Source organism: Pipistrellus kuhlii, unplaced genomic scaffold, assembly GCF_014108245.1.
Source record: "Pipistrellus kuhlii isolate mPipKuh1 unplaced genomic scaffold, mPipKuh1.p scaffold_m20_p_3, whole genome shotgun sequence".
Taxonomy (NCBI): domain Eukaryota; kingdom Metazoa; phylum Chordata; class Mammalia; order Chiroptera; family Vespertilionidae; genus Pipistrellus; species Pipistrellus kuhlii.
This window is the reverse complement of record NW_023425529.1, coordinates 120,989,020-121,005,359: the sequence shown is the minus strand read 5'-3', so window position 1 is coordinate 121,005,359 and position 16,340 is coordinate 120,989,020. Positions and strand designations below refer to the sequence as shown.

At 40.2% G+C, this 16,340-nt stretch overlaps 1 pseudogene; it reads right to left on the bottom strand.

Annotated features, from left to right (window-relative positions):
• Positions 1-211: 211 nt before the first annotated feature.
• Positions 212-1,833, bottom strand: LOC118730623 (annotated as a pseudogene).
• Between the last annotated feature and the right edge of the window lie 14,507 nt (positions 1,834-16,340).

The following is a 16,340-nucleotide window of genomic DNA, read 5'->3' as shown; positions in this document are numbered from 1 at the left end:
TTCTTAAAATGACAACATCAATGTTACTTGATATTCAGTATTTTGGATTGCTTTTTGTGATAGCAGGAATAGAAAACAAAAAGAGAAAACAGAACCAGGTATATCCCCAGGAAATAAAAAAAGGAAGATCTTGGCATTTAGTTCCTCTTAAAGAGGAAGTCTGTTGCTCTCATGAACTGTGTTCTGACCTTGGTGCTTCAGGAGGAATTGGCTATGGCTTGGAGCGCTGGACAAAGTAAGGATATAAGCATACATCTCAGATGTGATAGCTATTCAGAATCCAGGTTATGAACTGTTCCAAGCCCAAGCCATATCTTCCACATGCGAACAGGTACCATATTTTCCCAATCTGTTTACCAATAATAATGTGTGGGGTCAATTCCTTTCTTTTTATAACCTGCCTGCATTTCTTCACTATCCCAAATATGCACTGAGCCTCCCACAATCTCACTAACATTTGGGCATCAACACATTGACAGACTGGGTAAGGTGGAACCCTCAGGTCATCACTGCCTACAGAAAGATCACTACAGGAAATCAACACAGCAAGATGGGCTCATTAACGTTGTCTGTGTCATAGTCTCTCAGGAGCTTCTGGGATATCCTCTCCAAATTTATAGAAGTTCCATTTCCTTTCTTTATATTGTGTTCTTTTAGCCACACAATAGCAGCTGAATAGTTCATCCGCTTGAAAGGTAGTGTGGGGGTCCTGAAGTTTGGGCTGAGGTCATCTTGCCACAGGTGATTTCAACATTCTATCACATCACAAACCAGTTCACTGAAGGTGAGGAAAGGGCATTCTGTCTTTACATGAGTGTATTCAGCCAGGTGCCTTCCTGTTCTGGAATGCAATACAAAAAGCATCTCCCAGAGCTGGAATGCAGATCTCCAGGTTCAACTGAGAGGATGAATTAAAAAAAAAAAAAAAAAAGCCTCTTCCCCAATAGTTGAGCTTGAAGAGTGTAGCACCACCTTCTACTTGTGTTAGCACTAACATTGGAGTACTAACTTCACAGTACCTGATATCAAATAAGTTATCTCTAAAGCACCTGATGACAAGGAAAGTGATTTTGGGATTTTGGACATGTTTTCTCCTCAGATCATCATGTGTCTGTTGTTGAGGTGGATATCAATGTCAGTCTCTTCATTGATCACATTATCAATTCCTCTAGCAAGAGCCATCAGTCCCCAGGAGTCACAAACTCAGCTCATGGCCCCTGAGAGCCTGCCTGCCCTTTGGGGCAAGGTTTAGCATTCCATACACTGCAACACCACTCTTAATGGGCAAGACTACTCCAATGTAACACTGACACAGATCATCTGACAAGGCACACTGAGGTACCCTGTCCCATCCCAACACCAGAAACTGAATTATTTTCTTGGCTGGCTATGCAGCATGTAAACACAGCCAAACCCCTTTAGTCTTTGGCTTCTCTTCCCTTCTAATGAATAAATCTTCACACATTTGGCTCAGGAAGATGTGGATCATTTTTAATAGTAATTTTCCTAGCTTCTCCAGGTTCTTTCCTCGTCTCAAATTGTCTTCTTCCTCTTGCTTTTCCTAGAATTCATTTTTCTTTTGTTCCCTGGGCCACATTTTCTTAGTGTTTTTTTAATCTGAGATTTAGAAATAACATCCCAATTCTAATTTTCTTTTTGTGGCCTATATAAACAGTAGGAAATCGTTCTTTTCCCACTGTCATCAAAGCTTTTAGACCTACTTAGAAATGTTTCTCCTGGTTCCATCACCCATAGCATCATTTCCCTCTTTATCTGAGATGTATAGCTCTGCTAATACCACCCCATGGTAGGCCTGGTCACCTCCAAAGACATTGTCTCCCCAAATGCTGCCGCCTTGTCACTGCAACATGCACTAAGGGCTGCCTCAGCTCCACATTGCATCATATATCACAGCTGAGGATTTTATGCTTGACTGAATCTTCCTTGTTGAAGAGACCTCCGAGCTGGGGCTTTCCTGAACTGAGATAGTCTACACTCATCCAATCTTATCTTTTGTGACCACGTGCATCACAAGTGAGGAGTACCTGGGATATCTGCAAGCTGGGCCTTAAAGATACCAAGACCTCCACTAGGTTGTTGCTATGCATGCTACATTGTTGCCTATTCTGTATTTATTAAAGCTATGCAGATGCGGTGATGGGTAAAGCCTAAGGAATTCTTGATTGTATTGGTCAATACCATGCTGCTTGAGTGCAGTGTATTTTGAGAGGCCGAAGAGACTAATTTGTTCCCATAGCTGGTACATTGGAGAAATCTTGAATACATGTCCTCATGCCTCATAATTCAATGTGCTCTCTACTATATTATTATATTTTAAACTATGTTTTTATTTATTTTTTAAGGGAGAGAGAGAAACATCAATGGGAGAGAACTGTTGATTGGCTGTCTCCTTCATGCCCCCTACTAGGAATTTAGTCCCCAATTCAGGCATATACCATGACTGAAAATCAAACTAGTAAGCTCTCCAAGCTCAGGATGATGCTCAACCAACTGAGCCATGCCATCCAGGGCTTCATTTCATTATTATATTAACCTCAAATGATTTCATAGTAGCAAAAATATGCAGTTTTTACTGAGTTATAATGTACATCCATTTCCTATTCAACTTTCAGGATCTATGCCAAGTCATACTTTTCATACAGATTTCACAAAATATTCTGTAATAGACATACTATTGCCTTCTTCCTGTATTATGTATCTTCTATATGAGGCATCTGGACACTTAACTATATTCTGCCTTATGTTGTTCTCTAACTGTTCCATGTCACTTCTCCTCCTCCCCTTGAAGTCTTCAAGGACAAGACATATAACTCATACTTCTTTAATAACTTTGAAAAGTGCCTAGCTCAGTATTTGACATTTACCAAGTATTCAGTAGGGTATTATTGAATGAGTGGAGCACTATCAAGATTTTCAAACTGGATTGGAATATGTTCAGACATCCATAATTTAAAAAACATTTTCAGTTTAAACATAGATGATATAGCAAGTCTAATTAAACTGAATTCTTATTAGAAAGGTTACCAAGTTGGAACATTTAACACTGAAAAGAAAGGTCCCTGGTATATCCATTAAACAAACTATTAAATACATAAGGGAGCTAAAAAGTAGGGTCTTTTTCATCATAAGTTTATTTCCAAGACACATTAATTTTAAATCACTAAACTCAGTTTAAGATAAAGTTTAAAAGTCTGTTTTGTTTCAAAATATTATATCATTTTCTTCCCTAGTTGGTGGAGTGGAGACGAAGTCAACAAGTTTTTTCCTTTGGCAATTTATAACACAACTCATCCTCATGTGACAACTGTCTCTATTTAAAGGTTAATTCATATACTAACCTTGTGTTAATTATAGTAAGGCACAGACACAGAATTAATAATTAAAATATATATTGCTTATAAAGTTATTTAAGTACTTTTTAATTGAATTGAATTTCTAAAAGAGTGACAACTACAAAATGATTATCTAAACATTTCTCAGTCTCTAATTTTGCAAGTAATATTTGCTAATTTTATTAATAAAATTGTATTTGCATGTAAATTTTATTTGCATGTAAACCTCAAAGGTATTAAATTGAGTCTGCAGGATTATTATTTTTTTAAATATATGTTATTGATTTTTTTATAGAGAGGAAGGGAGAGGGATAGAGAATTAGAAACATCAATGAGAGAAACATTGATCAACTGCTTCCTGCACATCTCCCACTGGGGATGTGCCCACAACCAAGGTACATGCTCTTGACCGGAATCAAACCCAGGACCTTTAGTCTGCAGGCCGACACTCTATCCACCAAGCCAGACTGGTTTCGGCTGCAGGATTATTTTTAATTATTTCTAGCTAAGTCACTCTTTAGAGAGTTATCTATATAGATACTATAAAGATTGGGGAGCATTTGATATAAAAAAGGAAACATGGATGAAGTTTTATTTCTACTTTGGGCTATAGGACATCTCCTTTGTGGGGAATGGAACTGTCCAAGCTGCCCACAATCATCTTTTCAAATTTGGTTATCTTTAGAGAGAAATCTTATCCTAAGTCTTCTTTATTGTTTTCTATTACAGTTTACATTCAATATTATTTTATACTTGTTTAAGGTGTATAATTATATACTTAACAAAGTATTCTCCAATATTTCCAGGACCCACCTGGAACCATACATAATTATTACAATATTACTGACAATATTCCCTATGCAGGAAATTACATCTATCTCTGTGCCTATTTTGTTTTTACCAATTTGTATTCTTAATCCTTACGCACTTTTAAACAAACAAATAAAAAAAACTTTATTGGTGATAGTGCTAAATATGTCCCCTTTATCCCAGTGACCCCTTCTAGCCTACCTCCATCCTTATCCTCAGGCCTTCACTATCCTATTGCCTGTATCCATGGGTTATGCATATATGCATACAAGTTCTTTGATTTATCTCTTCCTACCCACACACCTCCTCCTTTCCTCTGAGATTCCCAGTCTCTTCCATGCTTCTATGTGTCTGGGTCTATTTTGTTCATCAGTTTATTTTATTCATTAGATTCCACATATGAATAAGATTATGTGATACTTGTCTTTCTCTGACAGCCTCATTTTGCTTAGCATAATACTTTCCAGATCCTTCCATGCTGTCTCAAAGAGTAACAGATCCTTCTTTTTAAGTATTCCATAGTGTAAATGTACCACAGCTTTTTTTATCCACTAATCTACTGATGGGCACTTGGGCTATTTCCAGATCTTAGGTATTGTAAAGTACAGTGCTATGCATATAGGGGTGTATACATTCTTTCTGATTGGTGTTTCATGTCTCTTAGAATATATTCCTAGAAGTGGGATTACTGGGACAAATAGCAGTTCCATATTTAATTTTTTGAAGAAACTCCATACTGTTTTCCATAACGGCTGCACCAAACTGCCTTCCCACCATCCGTGTACAAGGGTTCCCTTTTCTCCACATCCTCACCAGCACTTGTCTTTGTTTATTTATTGATGGCAGTCATTCTAATAGGTGTAAGGTAATACCTCATTGTCATTTTAATTTGAATCTCTCTGATAATCATTGACTGAGCAAACCTTAAAGATTTCAGACAAAAATTACTAGATTTAATAAATTAACTTGGCAGTGTAGCAGGATACAAAATTAACACCCAGATACCAATGGAACTTTTATACATCAATGAGTTCTCAGAAATAGAAACTAAAAAAAAAAAATTCCATTTATCATTACAAAAATAATTAAGATACCTAGGAATAAATTTAACCAAGGAGTTTAAATACTTGTATTTGGAAAACTATAGAACATTGGAAAAAGAGATAGAGAAAGATATAAACAAGTGAAAGAATATATCTTGTTCATGGATTGGAAGAATTAACATGATTAAAATGTTCATGATACCCAAAGCAATCTATAGATTCAATGCAATTCGTATTAAAATACCAATGGCATATTTCACAGATCTAGAACAAATACTCCAAAAATGTATATGGAACCCAAAAAGATCCTGAATAACCGTAGCAATCTTGAGAAAGAAGAATAAGTTAGAGAGATCACAATATCAGATATCAAGCTATATTATAAAGGCATTATAACCAAAACTGCCTGGTACTGGCACAAGAACAAGCATGTTAGCTCAATAGAACAGAACAGAGACCTCAGAACAGGCCCAAGCCATTGAACTCAATTAATATTTGACAAAGGATGCAAGAGCATATGATGGAGTCAAGAGAGTCTCTTCAATAAATGATGTTAGAAAAATTGGACAGATACATGCAAAACAGTGAAACTAGACTACCAACTTACATCATACACAAGAATAAACTAAAAATGGATAAAATACTTCAATATAAGACATAAAACCATAAAAATCCTAGAAGAAATCATAGGTAGCAAAATATCAGATATCTCTTATGGCAATATTAGAGGCCCAGTGCACAAATTTGTGTACCAGTGGGGTCCCTCAGCCTGGCCTGCAGAAACTGGCTTTCCAACATCCCCTGAGGGGTCCTGGATTGCAAGAGAGCACAGGCCAGACTGAGGGACCCCACTGGTGCATGATTGGGGCCAGGGAGGGACATGGAAGGTTGGCCAGCAGGGGAAGGACCATGAGAGGGCTCTAGGGCAAGTCCAGCCTGTCTTTCTCAGTCTCAATAAGGCCAAACCCAGCAGCAAGCTAACCTATTGGTCAGAGCATCTTCCCCCTGGGGGTCAGTGCACATCATAGCAAGCTGTTGAGCAGCCTTATCATATCATTAGAACATTATGCTTTGACTGGTTGAATGGATAACTAGATGACCAGATACTTAGCATATTAGGCTTTTATTATATAGGATGCTTGTGGCTGCATCTCCTAGGGCCATGGTCAGCAAACTGCGGCTCATGAGCCACATACTGCTCTTTGGCCCCTTGAGTGTGGCTCTTCCACAAAATACCACGGCCTGAGGAGTCTTTTTTTAAGAAGTGGTGTTAGAAGAAGTTTAAGTTAAAAAAAATTGGCTCTCAGAAGAAATTTCAATTGTTGTACTGTTGATATTTGGCTCTGTTGACCAATGAGTTTGCCGGCCACTGTCCCAGGGCAAAGAAAACTAAGGAGAAAATAAACAAATGGGACTATTTCAAATCAACAGGTTTTTTTAAAAAGCACTGCTCATTGGCACCAAAGAGGTGTTACTGGACAGCCCCCTGAGACAGTGAGAGAGGGTTGTCTCCAACCTTAATCCTTGTCTTCTCGTGTAAATGAATTTATATGAGAGACCTTGGCTGTGCTGTATAAGGCCAATTTATTAAAGCATTTATCTTTATTAAAGAAGCAAAGCAAGCCAACCTATACATCTGGCTTACAAAGCGCAGACAGGCTCTCAGCTAATCTGAAGAGCAAGTTGGTGGTGTTCCAAGGTGTTATACACCCTCCTGTCTATAGGCTTCAGAACTCCTCTATTGAATATTTGGTGCCGATCAATTCTTAAGGTCCTTTTTTACTTTGTTGTGACCTTCCCAGAATTCATGAACAGCACCTGGCCACTTTCTCTTGCCAAGCCCTGAGACTGCTGGCTGGGGAAGATAACTGCTTCCCCAAGCTGGCTGCAAATCACCCACACTGTTTGGCCTTGTTTTAACTTTCTGTCTCAGTTTCCCTATTCCACTTGCCCTGGAATTTTCCTACTTTCTTACTGCCCTGTAATAGGTTGGAGACCTTAAACATACATAATATTATAGGTATTTCAATTATATCTCAATAAAGCTGGGAAAATAAACATTTTTAAATGGCCCAGAATTGCCACCCTTAGCTCAAAAAAGAAGTAAAGCTTTAGGAGACCTGCCTTCTTTTCTGCCAAACAGCATGTCTGTTCCAAACACCCTGTATTTCCTACTACATACAGCCTTTCTGGACAATAGTCTAAAAACAAGTGTCATTGAAGCATTCTTTGAGACCTATGTTAATGAACAGTCTGTCTTCCTTCATATGGGTAGCTATTATACTTTCTGGCATTCTAAAATTCTAACTGTGGCTGCAATAGTTATAAATACATATGAAAATTTGTATTACAGATTTATTATATAGGAGGCACTCTGATAAAACCCTTCAATGTTTATATTAGGGGCAGATTTTAAAAAAGGAACACTGAGAAATATCACATCATTGTGCTGAGAACAATCACACAAAAAAATGTTACATGTAATTGCTACACTTAATCTCAGTGAGATGAGTGTCTTTGTCTATGGTTATATTGTCAGATACACCACAGAAACTGTCTTATAGTAAATGTTCAATAAATTCTGTTGGCTCAATAATAGCAGTGTTCATTGCAACATACATAATGTTTCAAGCTATATCAGCCGAGCAACATACCAGGTGCTGTTTTTTTGTTTGTTTGTTTTGTTTTGTTTTGTTTATCCAGGTGCTTTAAAAGCATCAAATATATAATGACAAAAACTCTATAGCATAGACATTATTCTTATGTTACAAATAAGAAAACTGAGACCCTGAGATCACATAGTTAATGCCAACGCCCTGTGTGTTCTTATAATTCTACAAAATTTATCACTGAGTTTTTTAATAGTCCTTTTCATGCCACTCTTTGGTGTAATTATACTTGATAATACACTCTGTATGAAAAGCCCCATCTAAGAAATCAGTTGACTACACTAACTCAGCATCATCATCATGATACCATGACACAAATGAGTGAAGACAAGTCACCCCCATCAGACCACAGCAGGAATTCAGACTCCTCAAGACACCAGCATCTTGCCTTCTGTGGCCTCTTGCTTCTCTTGTATTTGGAAGGTGAGTAATTAACGTCAACTGGGGGGAAAAACAGGCCAGTCATAAGCTTGCATTTTTACAAGTGAATGAGTAGTGCAGCACACCCAAGCACTTAGAAAAAAAGCCAGATTTTGAGATGTGTGTTACTGATTAAGCCAGTGGTGGAAAATGTGTAGGAAGGTTTTCTTTAACTTGCTTCTTTGTCAATTCAGAGGAAGAGAGGAAAACTGTAGAAAGCAGAATGCTAAAAGATGGCCTGGATAAATGCTTTTTCAAAAGAGACAATGAATGGTGACTATGGCTCTGTACTGCTAAGCAGTGTTTAGCCACTTAGGACACTAGTAGTGGAATGTAATTTTACAGTGAGAGATTATTTACTGAGTCAGAGTTACATGTGTTTTGATTTCTGTCCTTATTGTGCATCCCATTGGGAGGAGTTGTATTATTCCCAGCAATTCTGAAAAAGGCAAACTTTAGCTTCAGAAAAGCAAGGCTTTGTCAGTTGCATTTATCACAATAGCCCCAATACATAGAAGGGTGTCTGTCATACCATGGGTTCTCACTAAACGTGCTGAATGGATAGATGGATTGTAAATATTTCTCTCTTTTCCGTGTCCAGCGCAGCTAGAGAGCAGTCTGGTTCCTGAGTGGGGGCGGCTGGGGATTAAGAAAAATGAAAGAAAGAGACAAGACACAGAGAAAGAAGAAAAAAGCTGGGACGCGGTGGTACTGCTGCCCTCCTCTGATGGAGAGACAATGACCCAGAGCCTGTGCAGCAGGTTTATGTTATACCTCCAAATACCAGGAAGTTTTCCTATTCATTCCTGGTGCTTGGCTGGATTTACATAATACAATCCACCCTCTGGCACCTGAGCTTAAATGAAGGTCAAGCTGATAACACTTCTGCCTTTTGGCAGAATGTGTTTCCAGGGCGTGGCTTTGCTGACCGCCCTGGATTCTGCAGACAATTTAAAGAAATGCCCGTGTGCCTTCCCTGGGGCTCCCTACAATAGATGACAGAATCTGACTAACTGCATTGTGCCCCTTACTCCTTAGCCCCTAAACATGACCAGAGAAAATGCAATTTTGTCTCACATTCTATGCCTTTACTGTTCTGCTCCTTGTCTGCTTGCCCTGCCAGTTCCTAGTGTGAAAGAAAAGAGACACATGCTAACCTGACAAGCGCAGGGAAGGCCTGCGTGGCAGTCTTGCAAACCCAGAGACCTAAGATAACCACAAAAGATGGTTTGAAAATTAAATATCTAACAGGTTATAGTAGATAGTCATGTCCCAGATATTTCACCTGACAAAGATCAACTTTGATCTACTTTACTGAACCCATCTGCCTTCCTGCATCTAAGATAACCTATCTGTGAAATGCCTGGGTAACTTGTAACTTCCTTTTTACCCTGGACCCCTCAGGGCACTACAAATGGCTTAGAGACATTCCCTCATTGTTATTGTTATCAAGTTAATTGTCAACTGTTAGAGTATCCTGTATCCATCTCTGTAAAAGAAGCTCATGTCCATCATTTAACCTTTTACCCTATCCCAGAGGTTTCCCCACTTGGCTCTGTCCCACCTCCCTAATCTATCACCAATGAATTTCATGTAACTCACCTACGTCCCTTTCCTTTGATTGCAATGTATAAATATAGAAAAGTAACCCGCCATTCTTCAGAGCATTATCTCAATCCATTGAGGTTCTGCTTCTCGGCATATGTCCACAGTTTGGCTCAAATAAATACACAAAAATTCTTTACAGGTTTCAATGTGGTTTTTTTTTGTGTTTTTTTTTTTTTCATTAACACTAGTGAATTCCCTTTACCTTGGTCTCTTCACTCCTCCTTCCCCTTTCTCCCCTCCTTCTCTCCAGCCACAGAAGAGCCTGACTCCAGAATTATTGAGCTTATTGAGGCAATCCTACATGAATTTATCACATTTTCTCTTCAGAGCCACACTTTGCCTATACCAGGCCCATATTTGTGAGGCCTTGGGCAAAAGTAGAAGTGGAGATCCATATTCTATATTTTATATATTTAAAAGGTATCAATGCATCTAACAAACTACTAAGATAAATGTTCTATCCTGCAACCTTGACAATTATACATTCATGATGTTTCAACAGGCCTAGTTGAATGTAGAAGGTGCAGACGCCTCCACATTTTATAAAATCTGGAAAGAAGAGGATAGTATCCCTGAGCCCCCAGGTTCCCAGACTTAGCCTGTAATCTGTCCTGCTCTGCTCTTCACTCCCAAATCCATCCTGAAGTTCAAGTAGCTTTTTGCATGCACTTCTGGACTGTCAACCTGCATGTTTATCCAAACCTAACCCCAAAACAAAATCCCTGGCCACCTCTTGGGCCCTGATGTATCATTATACACCAGCAATGGGGCCCACCTTATAATGTGAGACCTGAACAAAATATCTGTGTAAGCCCTGGCTCAGCTCGGAGCCTCTATGGAAATGAAGCCTGGTCAAGTATGGAGCCTGGTCAAGCAGCCGTATGGCCCCTTAACCCCATAAACTCTGGGCCCTGTAGGAAGTAATGTAGCCTGAGAAAAGCCAAACAGGATCCTCTAGCATGGGGAGAGCCCAGGGCAGAAGGACCAGTGTCCTGAGTCTTAAGACAATACAGCCTTAGATTTCATCTCAAGAAATAATTATTCCCTCTCCTTTAGTATGTACTCTGTTGATAACATTGCTCTGCCCACTGTCAAATTTTTTTCACCACTTAACCTTTCTTTACTTGTAATCCCAATATCTTTTCTTCCATTGCTTTTTTCCTCTATACATTAGGTACTTCCATCTCCCCTTTTCACTATAAAACTATTGTCATATACCTCCTTTCTTTTGATACCAAATGTTTAATAATAGACTTAATTCACCCACTCTTGAAAACAAAAATAAAGTCCAAATCTTCATTTAGTAATAATCATTGCCAGCCACTGGTGAACATTATTCCAGATATTTCTCTCTATAAGTATGAAGATATGTAAATAGCAAGAACATTTAAATTAGAATTGTGTCAGATATGGTGTTTAATTAAAACCTTCTTAAGAAACTGGAATGAAAGAAAAAGAATTGCTCAACTTCAGTTTAATTTTTATAAAAGGAATATTATACCCTACCTGGGTTGGCTCAATAGATAGGGCGTTGGCCTACAGATCCAAGGGTCCTGGGTTCAATTCCAGTCAAGGGCTTGTACCTTGGTTGCAGGATCCTCCCTGGTTGGGGCCCTGATCTGGACTCATGCAGGAGGCAACCAATCAATAGGTTTCTCTCACATAGTTGTTTCTCTCTTTCTTTGCCTCTCTCTTCCACTCTCCTTAAAAAAAAAAAAAATAAAATAAAAAAAAATAAATAAATCCATGGAAAAATATCTTTGGGTGAGGATTAACAAATAAAATATAAAAAATAAATAAAATGAATATTAGATCATAAAAGATGCCTCTAAAAATCATGAAGAACAGTTAAGCCTCTGTAAATGCTGCCAATATGCACATGTGTGCTATCTCTCTTTCATCTTCAAATATCTCCCAAATGGATGTGATTATGATAGCCCCATCCCTTTACTCTGTTGCCCATTCTGAAGAGATTTCCTTAACCTGGTATCCAAAGGAATCCAAAAATTAAAAATCAGGGATTTGTCCCAAGACACAGCAGAGGCACATGTAATTCTAGAGCAACCAGCACCTGCGTCCCAACTCCCCATAGGGTATCCACTAGGCAACCAAGGGAGAAATGTGAACTCAACCTCCTGATTCCTGGTGGCACTCACTGTAGACTCTGGGAAGAACTGAGTTCTGTGTGGCTCTTGGGTGGCCCATCCCCCACCACTCATGCACAACACACCAGTGCCATTAATCCTGTGCAGAAACCTCCCTTCAAATGGCCCATAGGTCTGTTTGGGCCTGGTAAACACTGCTGGCCTCACCCTGATAAATCTCTGAGACGCAGCCCTATCACAAATGTCCATGGTCACAGCAAAAGGAACCATCAACAAAATGAAAAGGGAACCCTTTAGAGAACATATTCCCCAATGATACATATGATAAAGGGTTAATTTCCAAAATATACAACTCAACACCAGAAAGACAAACAACCCAGTCAAAAAATAGGCAAAGGATCGGAGCAAAGACTTCTCCAAGGAGACATTCAAATGGCCAATAGACATATGAAAAAACTAGAAGCCTGGTGTACTAATTTGTGCATGGGAAGGGCCTCTCAGCCTGGCTGGCAATTGAGGCCTATCAGAGGCCAGCCAGCTGAGGGGAGGGGTGGCAGGAGGTTGGCTGGCTGACACCCCATTGGGGACGATCAGGGGCCAGCCAGCTGGGGAGGGGAAAGGCCATAGGAGGTTGACTGGTTAGGGGGAAGGGACCACAGGAGGTTGACCGACCAGCCCCCCATTGGGATTATAGGGGGCCCAGCTGGCCGAGGGAGGGGGAGGAGAGGTTGGCCAGAGGGGGGAGGGGGTCACGGGAGGTTGGTTGTGGGAGCACAATTATCACCACAGGGCAGCTACTGTGTTGAGTGTCTGCCCCCTGGTGGTCAGTGAGCATCATAGCAATTGGTTAACCAGTCATTCCGGTCGTTCGGTTGCAAAGGTCACTTAGGCTTTTATATATATAGATGCTCAGAGTCACCAATCATCAGATTGTTTCAAATTAAAACTACAATGAGATATCACTTCACATCTGTCAAATGGCTGCCATCAATAAATCAAGAAAAAACAAGTGTTGGCAAGGATGTGGAGAAAAAAGAACCCTCATGCATTGTTGGTGGGAATGAAGATTGGTGCAGCCATTGTGGAAAAACAGTATGGAGTTTCCTCAAAATATTAAAAATGAAACTGTCTTATTACCCAGCAATTTCATTTCTGGGAATATATCCTAAGAATTATAAAACACCAATCAGAAAGAGTATATGCACTCCTATGTTTATAGCAGCATTATTTACAATAGCCAAGGTCTGGAAATAGCCCAATTACCCATCAGTAGACTAGTGGAATAAAAAGCTATGGTATTTATACAATGGATGCTATGCAGCTATATAAAAAGAAGGAACGTGGAGAGAGAAACCAAGATGGCGGCATAGGGTAGACACCCGAATGCAGCCTACCACAACAAATTTGAATTTATAACTGAAAAACAGGGGAGGCATTGCCCTGAAGCACCAGACGGCTGGCTGAGAGGAGGCTCTGCCATCTGGGAAGGAGAAAGAAGGCACCCTGAACCTCAGGAACTGTGAAGGTACTGAGAACTGTGTGCGTGAAAAGGCGCTGGCTTAATCCCAGTGCGGAGAGGAAGGGCCGGACCGAGATTGCTGCTGGCTTACTCCCTGCATGCAGAGAGGGCGGGCCGGGCTGAGTTCGCTACTGGCTTACTCCTGGCGCGGAGAGGGCGAACAGCTAACGCGGCTGACTTTCTTGTCCGAGAGGAAAACAGAATCACCCTATTGCTCTGATAAACAGCCCCAGACAAGGAGAGGCCAGACTGTCAGGCAGTGGGCAGAGATCTCTTGGAGGTGTGTGAAGCCAGAGGCCATTACTGCGGGACTTGGGGAGGAGCCGAAGAGAAAACAAAGTTTGTCTGCACCAACCGGAGACTCCGCCCTACCTGTGGCTGAGCACAGAAGCTCTCCCAGAGGCTGGCTTTCTCTAAGGAGGGACTTGCAAGAATCCAAAGCTTGTCTGCGCCTTTACCAAGAGGTGGGCGAGCGCCTGCAACCAATCTTCCAAAACTCTCCAGGAACAGGACTTTTCTAAGGCGAGACTGATAGGGAACCAAAGATTGTCTGCGCCACCCCGAGACCCCACCCTATTCAAGCAGAGTATGGAAACCCTCCTAGCTGAGACACTGCTGATCCTCACAGCCAATTGGCTTGGAGATCAATGCTTCTCAGTGATACCAACAATAAGCAAGGCTTAACAACAAGACTGCACACACAGCCCACAAAGGGCTACACCAAGACTGTCCACTGCAGGTAACTGGGAAGGCTGTGCTACTGGGCTCTACCAGAACACCTAGCACACAAAGCTATTCCATCAAATCAGGGAAACAACTAAAATGCAGACAAGAAGAAGGACACAAAGCAAGGAGATGGAGGAAAAGAAAAGATTGGACATTGAGTTCAAAACTACAGTTATAAGGTTATTCAACAATATCCTAAAAAAGGCCGATAAAATAAATGAGACCTATGAGGATATGAAAAGGGAGCAACTAGAAATAATAAGGGATCAACAAGAAATGAAGAAAACATTGTCTGAAATAAAAAATATTATACAAAGTCCTAAAAACAGACTGGAAGATTGTAAGAATCAAGACAAAGATTTAGAACACAAAGAGCCAGAGGACACTCCTCTGCAGAAGGGAGAAGATAAGAGAATCCAGAAAGTTGAAGATAGTGTAAGAAACCTCTGAGACAATTTCAAGCGAACCAACATCAGAATTATGGGGATTCCAGAAGAGAGAGAGCAAGATACCGAAAGAATACTAGAAGAAATAGTGACAGAAAACTTCCCCCACCTGGGGAAAGAAATAGACTTACAAGTCCAGGAAGCCCGCAGAACCCCAAACAAAAGGAATCCAAGGAGGACCACACCAAGACATATCATAATTAAAATTCCTAGAGCAAAAGACAAAGAGAGAATATTAAAAGCAGCAAGAGAAAAGCAGGTAGTGACCTATAAAGGAGCACCCATAAGATTGTCAGCTGATTTCTCAACAGAAACCATGCAGGCCAGACGGGAATGGCAAGAAATATTCAAGGTGATGAATAACAAGAACCTACAGCCAAAAATAATCTACCCAGCAAAGCTATCACTCAGAATCAAAGGACAGATAAAGAGCTTCACAAATAAAAAAAAGCTAAAAGAGTTCATCACCACCAAACCAGAATTATATGAATTGCTGAAGGAGGTTATTTAGGAAGAGGAAGAAGATAAAGATAAAAATTATGATCAACAAATACGTAGCTATCAACAAGTGAATCTAAAAATCAAGGGAATTTAAAAATCTGATGAACAATATTAACTGGTGAATATAATAGAATCAGAGGTATGGAAGGGGAGTGGACTGACGATTCTCAGGGAAAAGGGGAGTGGGCGTGCGGGAAGAGACTGAACAAAAACTGTGCACCTATGGATGAGGACAATGGGGGATGGGGAAAGGACAGAGGGTGGGGTGGGAACCTAGTGAAGGGGAGCAATTGAGGGGGGGAAGAGGATCACATTTGTAATAATCTGAACAATAAAGATTTATTAAAAACAAAAAAAGAAGGAACGTGTATCTTTTATGACAGCATGAATGGACCTAGAGACTATTTTTTTTAAAATATATTTTATTGAGTTTTCACAGAGAGCAAGCGAGAGAGGGATAGTTAGAAATATCGATGAGAGAGAGACATTGATCAGGTGCCTCTTGCACACCCCCTACTGGGAATGTGCACGCAACCAAGGTACATGCCCTTGACCGGGACCTTTTAGTCCGCAGGCAGACGCTCTATCCACTGAGCCAAACCGGTTTCAGCAGACCTAGAGATTATTATGCTAAGCAAAATGAGCTAGACAGAGTTAAGAAAATATCATATGATCTCATTTATATGTAGAATCTAACAAACTAAAGAAACTGATGAACAAAACAGAACCAGACACTTGGATACATGGATACATGAAACGGACTGACGGATGTCAGAGTGGAGGGGGCTGGGGAACTGGATGAAAGAAGGTGAAGAAAATGGCAAAGAACATATATGCATAGCCCATGGACACAAACAACATAGTGCAGTGATTGCTAGAGAGGCGGGTAGCAGGGGCTGAATGGAGGTGGGTAAAGGGGAGGAATATGGGGGATACCTGTAACAGTGTTAACAATAAGTAAAAATAAATAAATAAAATGTACTAATACATGTATATGAAAAAACAGCAACAGAAAAGAATGGACTTACATCAGTAAGTCCACAAATGACAAGTGTTGGCAAGGATATGGAGAAACAAAAACCTCATGCTTTGTTGATGGGAATACTGATGCAGCCACTAAGAAAAATAGTGTGAAGTTTC